General features: G+C 47.4%; 1 protein-coding gene across 3 annotated transcripts in view; it reads right to left on the reverse strand.

Annotated features, from left to right (window-relative positions):
* LOC140719603 (uncharacterized) overlaps positions 1-8,719 on the reverse strand; it is a 73,448-nt gene extending 64,729 nt beyond the window's left edge. For 2 of the 3 annotated variants that reach the window (XM_073034312.1, XM_073034311.1), the window contains exon 1: positions 8,477-8,719. The gene's annotated coding sequence lies outside the window, so the exon portion shown is untranslated. The remainder of the gene's footprint in view (positions 1-8,476) is intronic. The other variant, XM_073034313.1, reaches the window with a different exon arrangement.
* Positions 8,720-9,990: the final 1,271 nt, after the last annotated feature.

Raw genomic sequence — 9,990 nt, forward strand, 5'->3', positions numbered from 1 at the left:
TGATGATTAATGTTACAACTTTATGTAGCTTCTTTCAATCCTGTCCAAGAGTTTGCAGATCCTTAATATATGAAGGTATCACTGATATCTTTATTGTGAGGTAGTGTTCAGGGGTTCATTGTCCACTCAGTAACCTGATGGCGGAGGGGAAGAAGTTGTTCCTGAAAAATCGAGTGCATCTTCAGGCTCCTCTACTTCCTCCTTGATGGTAGCAATGAGAAGAGGGCATGTCCTGGGAGGGGTCCTTAATGACTTCAATTTAGTCACACTATTATGGTAGGGCAACTTCCTGCAAAAAAAAAGCCACACCAGCTCTTACTCCAAGCTCACACATATTATGCAGTGTTTTCACACCATGCACGTTGCTTTGCAGATCCAGAGCTTGCGGTTTTAAAGGTCAAAGTCACGTTGTCGCAGGTTACGTTCTGCCTGCCCCAGATTTAGCAAGTTCTGCACTGTTTGTGCACTGAGCTCCAGGCAATGGTCTCCCGTCAGGGATGGGCACCCCGGCGATGTTTCTGCGGGGAGAACAGCCCGGCTCCCCGTTAAAGTTGTCGCCCCCAGCGGTTTCTGGTCTGTGCTGGTGTTCTCGGCCTCCCGCATCGTGTGGCTCCTGGTCTCCAGTGTCACTGGGCTGATAAACTCCGTAGCGGGTTCCTAACTATCACACTCCTTCACTCACCAGTTCCCTTTGCCTGCAACATCATCGTCAGCTGGTGAGGTTTCACCCTGGGACACATGAAGGCACACGCTCAGCAGCTTCCTCACCTCTGCCGTCAGGTTCCTGAAAGGTCAGTGAGTCCCTGGCCACCATCGCTCTGTTTTTGCACTGCCTGCTAAATTTCTATAACAACAGTTCTGAATTGTCTTGCTGTTCATTTCTCGACAACCATCAGGGACAAAAATCACTGCTTTTTGAACACAAGGACACACAGCTGGTGCTATTTAAAAACCGTTCACTCTAAGTATGGTGTAGTGTTTAACGGCCACACAGGTGCATGTGTGATGGGTGTTAGTCAGAAACTTCGGCAATAGTTTCCTGTCCCAATTGTGCAGCAAAGTGTCCCAAATCAGTGGCCACCCTGATTCACTGAGTGTGTGTGTGTATATATATACGCACACCTGCTTGTTAATGCAAACATCTAATCAACCAATCATGTGGCAGCAATTCACTGTATAAAAGCATTTAGACACAATCTAGGGTTTAGTTGTCATTCAGATTAAATATCAGAATGGGGAAAAAATATAATCTAAGTGACACTGACTAGCGAATGATTGTTGGTGCCAGATGGGATTGTTTGGAGTACCTCAGAAGCTGCTGATGTCCTGGGATTTTCACACACAACAATCCCGAGCAGGGGTTCCCAATCTGGGGTCCACGGACCTTTGCTTAATGGCATTGGTCCATCGCATAAAAAAAAGGTTAGGGACTCCTAGTCTAGCGTTTACAGAGAGTGGGTAAAAAAATATAAAACATCCAGTGAGCACCAGTTCTGTGGGCAAAAACGCTTTGTTAATGAGAGGGGTCAGAGGAGAATGGCCAGACTGGTTTGACTTCTGTCACTTTTTCTCACTTGTCACCGTTCTCTGAGGTCCCCTAACCTTTGGGCATCCATCCCTGCTTCTTCCCCCCCACAGCAGCTTCCCCTTCCCTTGACTGAATCATGGCAAGAGTCCGGCAGCTTGGGCTGGCTGGGCCTGCTGGCCTCTTGGCAGGCGGAAGATGAGGGGTGGGGGCATGTTCTCCTTCCTTGAGGATCTGTTGGCAGCTCCTACTCTCATGACTCCGCCATGGATGGTCTCAAGCCTGCCTATGAAAGGAGGAGGGTTGGACATCCAGTTAGCAATCCTAACTCAAAAAGAACAATAGATACACCAAGGCCCAAATCCTTGGAGAGGTAAAACCTTGAATTACGGGTTATGGGGAAAAGGCAGGTCGGTGGAGATGAGTCCATGGCCAGATCAGCCATGATCTTATTGAATGGCGGAGCAGGCTCGATGGGCAAGATGGCCGACTCCTGCTCCTGTTTCTTATGTTTTCATGTTGTTATGAAGTCATGAGGTGAAAGTGGAAGACCCAGAGCCGATCGACCCTCGATCATCTGGGAGACGGGTCCAGGACAGACGACTCTGGGGAGCTGCTGTTGGCAGCCTAAGCCCCAGAAGAGGTGACGGGCTTAAAAAAAAAACTCCCCTCTTACTGCCTGGGCCTAAGTACAAGCACACTTGGATCAGGCCCAGTGGACGTGTCCTGCATCCCCACCCGGGCAGCTGCTGCTGATCGCTTTGCAGTCCTAGTAGATGACAGCATTGGACTGTGCTGCCCCATGCCCTGGTTTGTCACAGCTACGGTACGCCCTAGGCAAACCTGCATGCGCCATGTTTCTGCGATTTACAGACACGGAGGGCAGCTGGGTGATGACTCCCTTCTCAGATTCAGATTTACTTAATCACGTCCACTTCGGAACATAGAGTGAAAGTGGTTGTTTGCGTTAACAACCAACAAAACCTAAGGAAGTCACAAACACGAGGAAGTCTGCAGAAGCCAGAGGTCCAAAGGAACACGCACAAAATGCTGGAGGAACTCAGCAGGCCAGGCTTTTACCCTGGTGAAGTACTCCAAGCTGACACACATTGTGAAGTGCTTTTCACACCATGCGTCTTGCTTTGCATACCCAAAGCTTGTGGTTTTAAAGGTTAAAGTCGCGTTGCCGCAGGCTATATCTGCCCCAGATTTAACAAGTTCTGCACTGTTTGTGCACTGAGCTCCAGGCAATGGTCTCCCTTCAGGGATGGGTACCCCGGTGATGTTGCTGAGGGGAGATCAGCCCAGCTCCCCGTTGATGTTGTTGCCCCCAGCGGTTTCTGGTCTGTGGTGGTATTCTCGGCCTATCGCAGCTGGGGTGCAGTGGACATTGTGTTCCTCCTTTTTTTTTACAGAATTCCTTTATTACAAATATCGGTGCTATACAATATATACAAAACAGTGACTAACACAATCACTTCACTACAAATAGACAATACACATTACACCAAAATGTTCCCATCTCTATCGATGATGGCATTTACACCCCGCGGAGCCCAACGGTCCCAGAACACCTCTAAGGTCGCCGTGGACTGCGCGCGTTCCTTTTCAATATTTACCCGAGCACGAACATACCCTCCTCGACACCCACAAGCCCATTCAGGGATGCAGGTAGGAGGTATCTGTATGGGCTGCTGCTCCACACCCTCCACTTCCTTGCCCTTGTCCACCGTCCCAACACGCCATGGCGGTTGGTCTTTCCACCCGGAGGTGAGGAGGGTCCCCACTGGAAGTCCCTTTACGAGGGGGTTCTTCCCACGCACCTGGGAGATCTCGGCTGGAGGGTGCTGCATAGAGCGGTGCCCTGCAATAAGTTCTTCAGTCTGTACACGGATCTCACACCCACATGTCATTTCTGTGGGCTGGAGGAGACCGTGTACCACATGTACCCGGAGTGTGCGAGGCTGCAGCCCCTTTTTGCGTATTTGCGTGGGCTGCTTTTCGCCTTTTGTTTGCACTTTAACCCCACCCTACTTATATATGGTCATCCAGTAAGGAGGGGGGCATGGAGGGATGAGGATGTCCTTGTTAACTTGCTCCTGGGGCTGGCGAAAACAGCCACCCGAGGGTCTTGGAAATGGGTGGCGGGAGGATCTGCCTGGCAATGTTTAGAGGGTTTCCTGGTTTCCAGCGTCACCGGGCTGATAAACTCCGTTGCAGGTTCTTACCGATCACGCCCCTTCACACACCTTCCATTCCGCCAGTTCCTTTGCCCGCAACATCATCATCAGCTGGAAAAGAGCAAACGGTCGACGTTTCGGGCCAAGACCCTTCATCAGGACTTCCAAGGTCGGAAAACTAAGGAAGTGCTGGGGGTTAGCCCACAAGTGGCACAAACGTTCCAGCGCCAGCGTGGCATGCCCGCAAGGTTCAGCTGAACAGCACAAACAACAACACAACAACTTTAGGATGGTGGTGAATATTGGTAGCTCTGGTTGAGTTGCTTGATGTGCTATCAGAGGAGATAACTCCTTAAACAAACGATCGATATAGACACTGTCTACGGACCCCTAAGAGCTGAAGAGATGCCAGCAAATAGAAGTCAAAGGTCAACTGAAGGTTAGCCAATCAGGACCGAGGGAAGCGAACGGGGTCCTACATGAGAGGAACACCGACAACTGCGCACTAAGGATGTCACCTCGGCTGGTGACGGAACGCCTGCAAGCTAATCGCCAAGCTCGGCGGACAGCGCGACATCAAACACGACAACTCTCAACAAGGCCCTCAACACAAGAACTCTGCAGGTGCTGCGAGTCTCGGCAACGCGCGCAAAATATTGGAGGAACTCAGAAAGTCGAGTGAATACAGGGAAGTAAAGAGTTGACCCTTCATCAGGACTGGAAAGGGGGGGGGGGTTAGAAGCCAGAATAAGAAGGTGCGGGGGAGCACAAGCTATCAGCAGCTCAAATCCTACATCTGCCCCTACACCTTCGCCCTCACCACCACTATTTAAGCTGCCCTTCTAGGTGTGGTGCTGGTCTGTTGGGGTTATCAACTATATCCAGCGCTCCCAGTGTAGCTACCTCTACATCGGTGAGACCCCTCGCAGATGAGGGACCACTATGTTGAGCCCCATAGCTCTGTCCACTGCCAAAGGCAGAACCTCCCAGTGGCCACTCATTTCAATTGGGCTTCCCATTTTAATTCTTATATGTCTGCCCATGACCTCTTCCACTGCCATGATGTGGCCGATCGCAGGCTGAAGGAGCAGCACTTCATATTTCATCCAGTTAGCCTCCAACCTGACAGAAGGGGGAAGACACCTAGAATAAAAAGGTGGGGGTAGGGGGGAGGAGGCGGATAGCTAGACGGTGATAGGTGAAACCAGCTGAGTAGGAAAGATAGAAGTATTTTAAGTATTTATAGCACAGTGTGTTGACGGGGTAACGGATAGAGAGAGAAATAGAATAGTTGAACAGATTAACTGCCTGGGAGAAGAAACTCTGAAGATAGCTTGAAGTTTTTGTTTTAACAGCCCTTTAGTGCTTTGCAGAAGAAAGCTATTTAGTGTTCAGAATCAGTGGGGGAAAGCATACAACAAAGAGAAACACTTTGATACACATCTTTCATTATAAATTCATAGATAAATTTTAATAGAACTGGTTATACGAAGGAAGCTGCAAAACATCTTTAGATGATTCATTGCAATTCAACGAATTTTGCGGGTTGTTTTCCTTTGGCCACAACACAAGTGAACTGTTGGTACTTGCTAAATCATGAAAAAGAACCTGACAAGATGTAATAAAACCACAGAGAAAGGTTTTCACGTATACACCAAGTAAAGTCAATTCTACATGATACTTATTGCACAATAGCAGGTCTTCTTTCTTTTCATGTTTTTAAAGATAAAATGCCAGAATTCCTCAAAGAACTATCCAAACCCAGTCAATAGTTGTAGATCGAGTTCTACCCAATCCTGCAACGTCAACATTCCAGATATCTTAGCTCATCACCAATATTATTGGCCTTAGGTCTGACATGGATGATCGTGGTCTTCCCCCCCGACCCCCCTTCACACTGGTATTCTATCCATGACCATGATTACGCATGGCCAATTTTCTACAGAAGTGCTTTGCCATTGCCTTCTTCTGGACAGTGTCTTTACAAGACGGGTGGCCCCAGCCATTATCAATGCCATTCAGAGATTGTCAGCCTGGCGTCAGTGGTCGCATAACCAGGACTTGTGATCTGCACCGGCTGCTCATACGACCATCTACCACTACCTGCTCCCATGGCTTCACGTGACTCTGTTCAGAGGTGGAGGAAGGGACTAAGCAGGTGCTACACCTTGCCCAGAGGTGACCTGCAGGCTAGCGGAGGGAAGGAGCGCCCTCCATCTCCTTTGATAGGGACGTATCTCTACCCCGCCACCTGCTTCTTAGCTCAGTACCCAAATAAAATGTTAAGTAAATGTCAGACGCAAGGAATTGATTGCATGGATTGACATTATTACGTGGGACATGCTGTTGGTATTGGAATTGGTTTGTTACGGTCACATCAGCCGAGATACAATGAAAAGCTTTGTTTCCAATGCCGTCTGAACTGATCACGCCATACATTATTGTATCCAGGCAGGCCCACAGTCACTGAAATCACCAACAGCAAGATCCCTGTCACATCCCCTACCCCTCCGCTTTCTGCATGGGTCGCTCCCTCTGAGATTTCCTTCTCCACTCGTTCATTCGTCCCTCCCCACTAATCTCTCACCAGGCACCTACCACTACAAGTGGGCCAAGTGCTGCATCTGCCCACCTCCATTCAGGGCCCCGAACAGTCCACCCAGGTGAGGCGGCACTTCCCCTGTGAATCTGCTGGGGTCCGGAGCTCCCAATGTGGCCTCCTCTACACTGGTGAGACCCGTCGTGTATTGGGGGACCACTTCATCGAGCAACCCCTGCACCAAGTGGGACCTCCCGGGGACCAAGCATCTTAATTCTGATTCCCATTCCCGTTCTGATGTGTCAATCCATGGCTTCCTCCTGAGCTTAGATGAGGCCACCCTGAAGGTGGAGGAGCAACACTTTCCAGTAAACAAATTCCTCCTCCCCTTCCTCTATTCCCCATTCTGACCTTTTACCTTGTCTCACCTACCTATCACTTCCCCCTGCGTCTCCTCCTACTGTCCACTCCCCTCTCCTATCAGATTAAGTCTTCTCCAGTCTTCGACCTTTTCCACCCACTTGGCTTCACCTATCACCTTCCAGCTAACCTTTTTCCCTTCCCCCTCACCATTTTATACAGACATCTTCCCTGGCCCCCTACCCTCTCAGTCTTGGCCCAAAATGTCATCTGTTTACTCTCTTCAGTAGATGCTGCCTGACCTGCTGAGCTCCTCCAGCATTTTGTGTGGGTGGCTTAGGACGGTTCCATGTCTGCTGGTACATCGTGTCACGTGCAAGATGTGACACGCGTGACTCAGCATGATATTTCCTCGTCTGCCGAGCTGACCGTGCTCACTTGTAGCACGTGCGTGAATTGACCTCGCGTGCCAGTGCCTGGTCTTGCACGTTCGTGGAGTTTCATTTTCCACGTCTGGATTCGGTTCAGCGTGAGCTTTATTTGTCACCCGTACATTGAAACACTGAAACCTACGGTGAAATGTGTCGTTTGCGTCAATGACCAACGCAGCCCAAGGATTGCCCAGCACGCTTCTGGTACCAACATTAGCAAGCCCACACTTATTAACCCTATCCGGCCACCTCTGAAGCATGTCGTGTCTCTGAATGATGCCTGCTTGTTGTACTGAATAAAGACTTCTAGCTTTTAAAAACTTGCAGAAGGAGACTAAGAAGGTCATTAGGAAAGAAAAGATGAATTATGAAAGGAAGCTGGCGACTAATGTCTCTCCGGTAACTTTGATCGCAGTCACAACAACCAAGTGTAGGTGAGCAATTTTGCAAAACACCTACACTCGCCCGCACTGGCCATCCTGACCTCCCGGTCACAGGCCATTTCAACTCTCTTTCCCACTGATCTGTCAGTCCCTGACTTTCTCCGCTGCCATGGTGGAGTCTGATACAAACCAGTTAAAGTGGCATTTCGTGTTCTGCCTGGGCTGGTGGTCTACATCCTGAACTTTCCAGCTCCAGGTAACTGCTCCGTTCTCTCAACTTATGGTCCCCCCCATCCCGTCACCCAGTTTATACGCCTCCCCTATCTGACCCTCATTACTTCCCTCGTCTGCTACACTTATCACCTTCCTTACTTAAGTGATTCCACCAACTATAAACTGTTTACCTCCATCCTGCCCTCTCCCAACCTGGCTACATTTACCCCTTTTTCCCTTTCTTTATCTACCTCTAACTATCACCAACCAGCCACTGTATCCTGACTCCATTCTTCCCTCTCCACTTGTCTGGTTCCATCCATCACCTTGCCACTCCCTGTCCCAAGTTCCCTCTCACTTCCTAATACTATCTCCCCTCTAACACTCTCAGTCGTGATAAAGGGTCTCAACTATCTCTTTGCCATCATAGACGCTTCTTGACCCATTGATTTCCTCCAGCAGATTATTTTGAAATGAGAGGCAGAGAAAAATATTTGCACACAGGCAGTTGGGTTCAGTGTAAAATCTGCACAATAACAGCCCTCTAAAAGAAAAATCTTCTTCCCTGAGGCGCTTTCCTCTTTGACTAAATGTTACAAAGAAGCAAATAATACTTTCTTATAAGATTATGACAGTCTTACAATACTGTGCACCAGAGTAAGAAGCCAGCGTTTACCTTCAGTCCATTTGATGCCAAACTTCATTGGCACAAAAGTTCCATCTCTCAGGAGAAATGACCAATAATTGGCTGAATTAGAACTTCATCTACATCTTCTCAAACGTGAATGGGCCACCCTTGAGAAGCAACAAATGAGTTATTTGCTCTATTGAATCCTTCATCTTACCTTCTTTCTGTCATGTGTTTTTTACCAAATCGCTCCAAACACCTTCCTGATAAACTGCAAAAGACGTGTCCTGGCTACCAGCTCTGGACGTGTTCCACAGCCAATTACATCAGTAAAATGAATTTGCCTTTCACTTAACTTATTCGACAGCTAGTTCAGCCTGCTCGTTGCTTCAAGTGTTCCAGGTTTTTCTGAATGCTATTAAACACTTCAGCAGTCAAAGGAGAAGCTAGGTTGCACACGTCTTCATTCGTACCGTGTTTTGCTCTGTTTCCGGAAAAGGAAAATGAAACTTATCAGAACATAAATGAAACTTAATTGCTGTGACTTTTTTTGTGCCAGTCACCACTTGAAATAAAAGAGGCCACACCCACTAACACGAGAATCCCACATTCCCTGGAATTCAGCGGGATGAAGCAAACTGTTGACTCAATATTAACTGTCTTGTCAAACAAAAGAGATTCACATTAGTTTTAGTACAACTTTATCAGCACACAAGTTACCTTGACATGCCAACATACAATTAATTATCCACAGCTCCACACTTGGCTCATTGTTCTAAATCATCTCTCATTATACTTAAAAAAAAATTTTTTAATTCAATTTTCAAGGTTACATAGAATAGAATAGAATAGAATAGAATAATAGAATAATATCAGCCCTTCCCCCTCCCCTTAATCCCTCCCCCCATAACATCCCTATCTAAAAAAAACAGAGAAAAATAAAGAAAGAAGAAAAAAAGAAAGGAAAAAAAAGACTGCCTGGATATCAGAAGATCCCCACATGTTCCATGGAATTCAAAATAACTTTAATATATGTATTTGTTTCTTTCCCCAGAGGACCAACATCTTTATCATCGGAGCACCTATATATATAATCCTATCTTTTGTAAATAAGGGTGCCAAATACTCAGAAATGTGTCATATTTATTCCTTAAATTATAAGTAAAATGTTATCTCTCATTATACTGAATAGCAAGAGCTTGGAGTTAACAACTGATACGGTTTGTAACCTTCCAAGTTCAGGGTCTTTAGCGCTCGTCTGTTTTTTTGTTTATGAGGCAGAGTTGCTCACTCGATGCCCAACTCATCAATTCAAGTTTTATTGTCATTCAACCACACATCAACTCATCCCTGAGGGAAAATGTGCAAGGAGTCGGCTGGATTCGAACCTGGGACTACTCGCCTCAAAGTCCGGTGTGGATGCCACTACACCACCAGCCAGCCTCACACAGTGCTTCGAGGTAATGTAATTTAATTCAGTTCAATTCGATCAACTCAATTCAAGTTTTTATTGTCATTCAACCATACATGAATACCTATGAATGCAGACAAACGAGACAGCATTACTCCAGGGCCAAGGGTCAAAACATAATACCAACAGTCACACACAGCACAAAGCACTCATAACACGTGCAAGATATTAAACACATGAAATGTACCAGTAAAATCCGCCACACGAGTAAGAAAGTCCTGATCCTGAGTCCGAGAATGCCGCAGAAATCTCCAATCGAC

Source organism: Hemitrygon akajei, chromosome 32 (genome assembly GCF_048418815.1).
Source record: "Hemitrygon akajei chromosome 32, sHemAka1.3, whole genome shotgun sequence".
Classification (NCBI taxonomy): Eukaryota; Metazoa; Chordata; class Chondrichthyes; order Myliobatiformes; family Dasyatidae; genus Hemitrygon; species Hemitrygon akajei.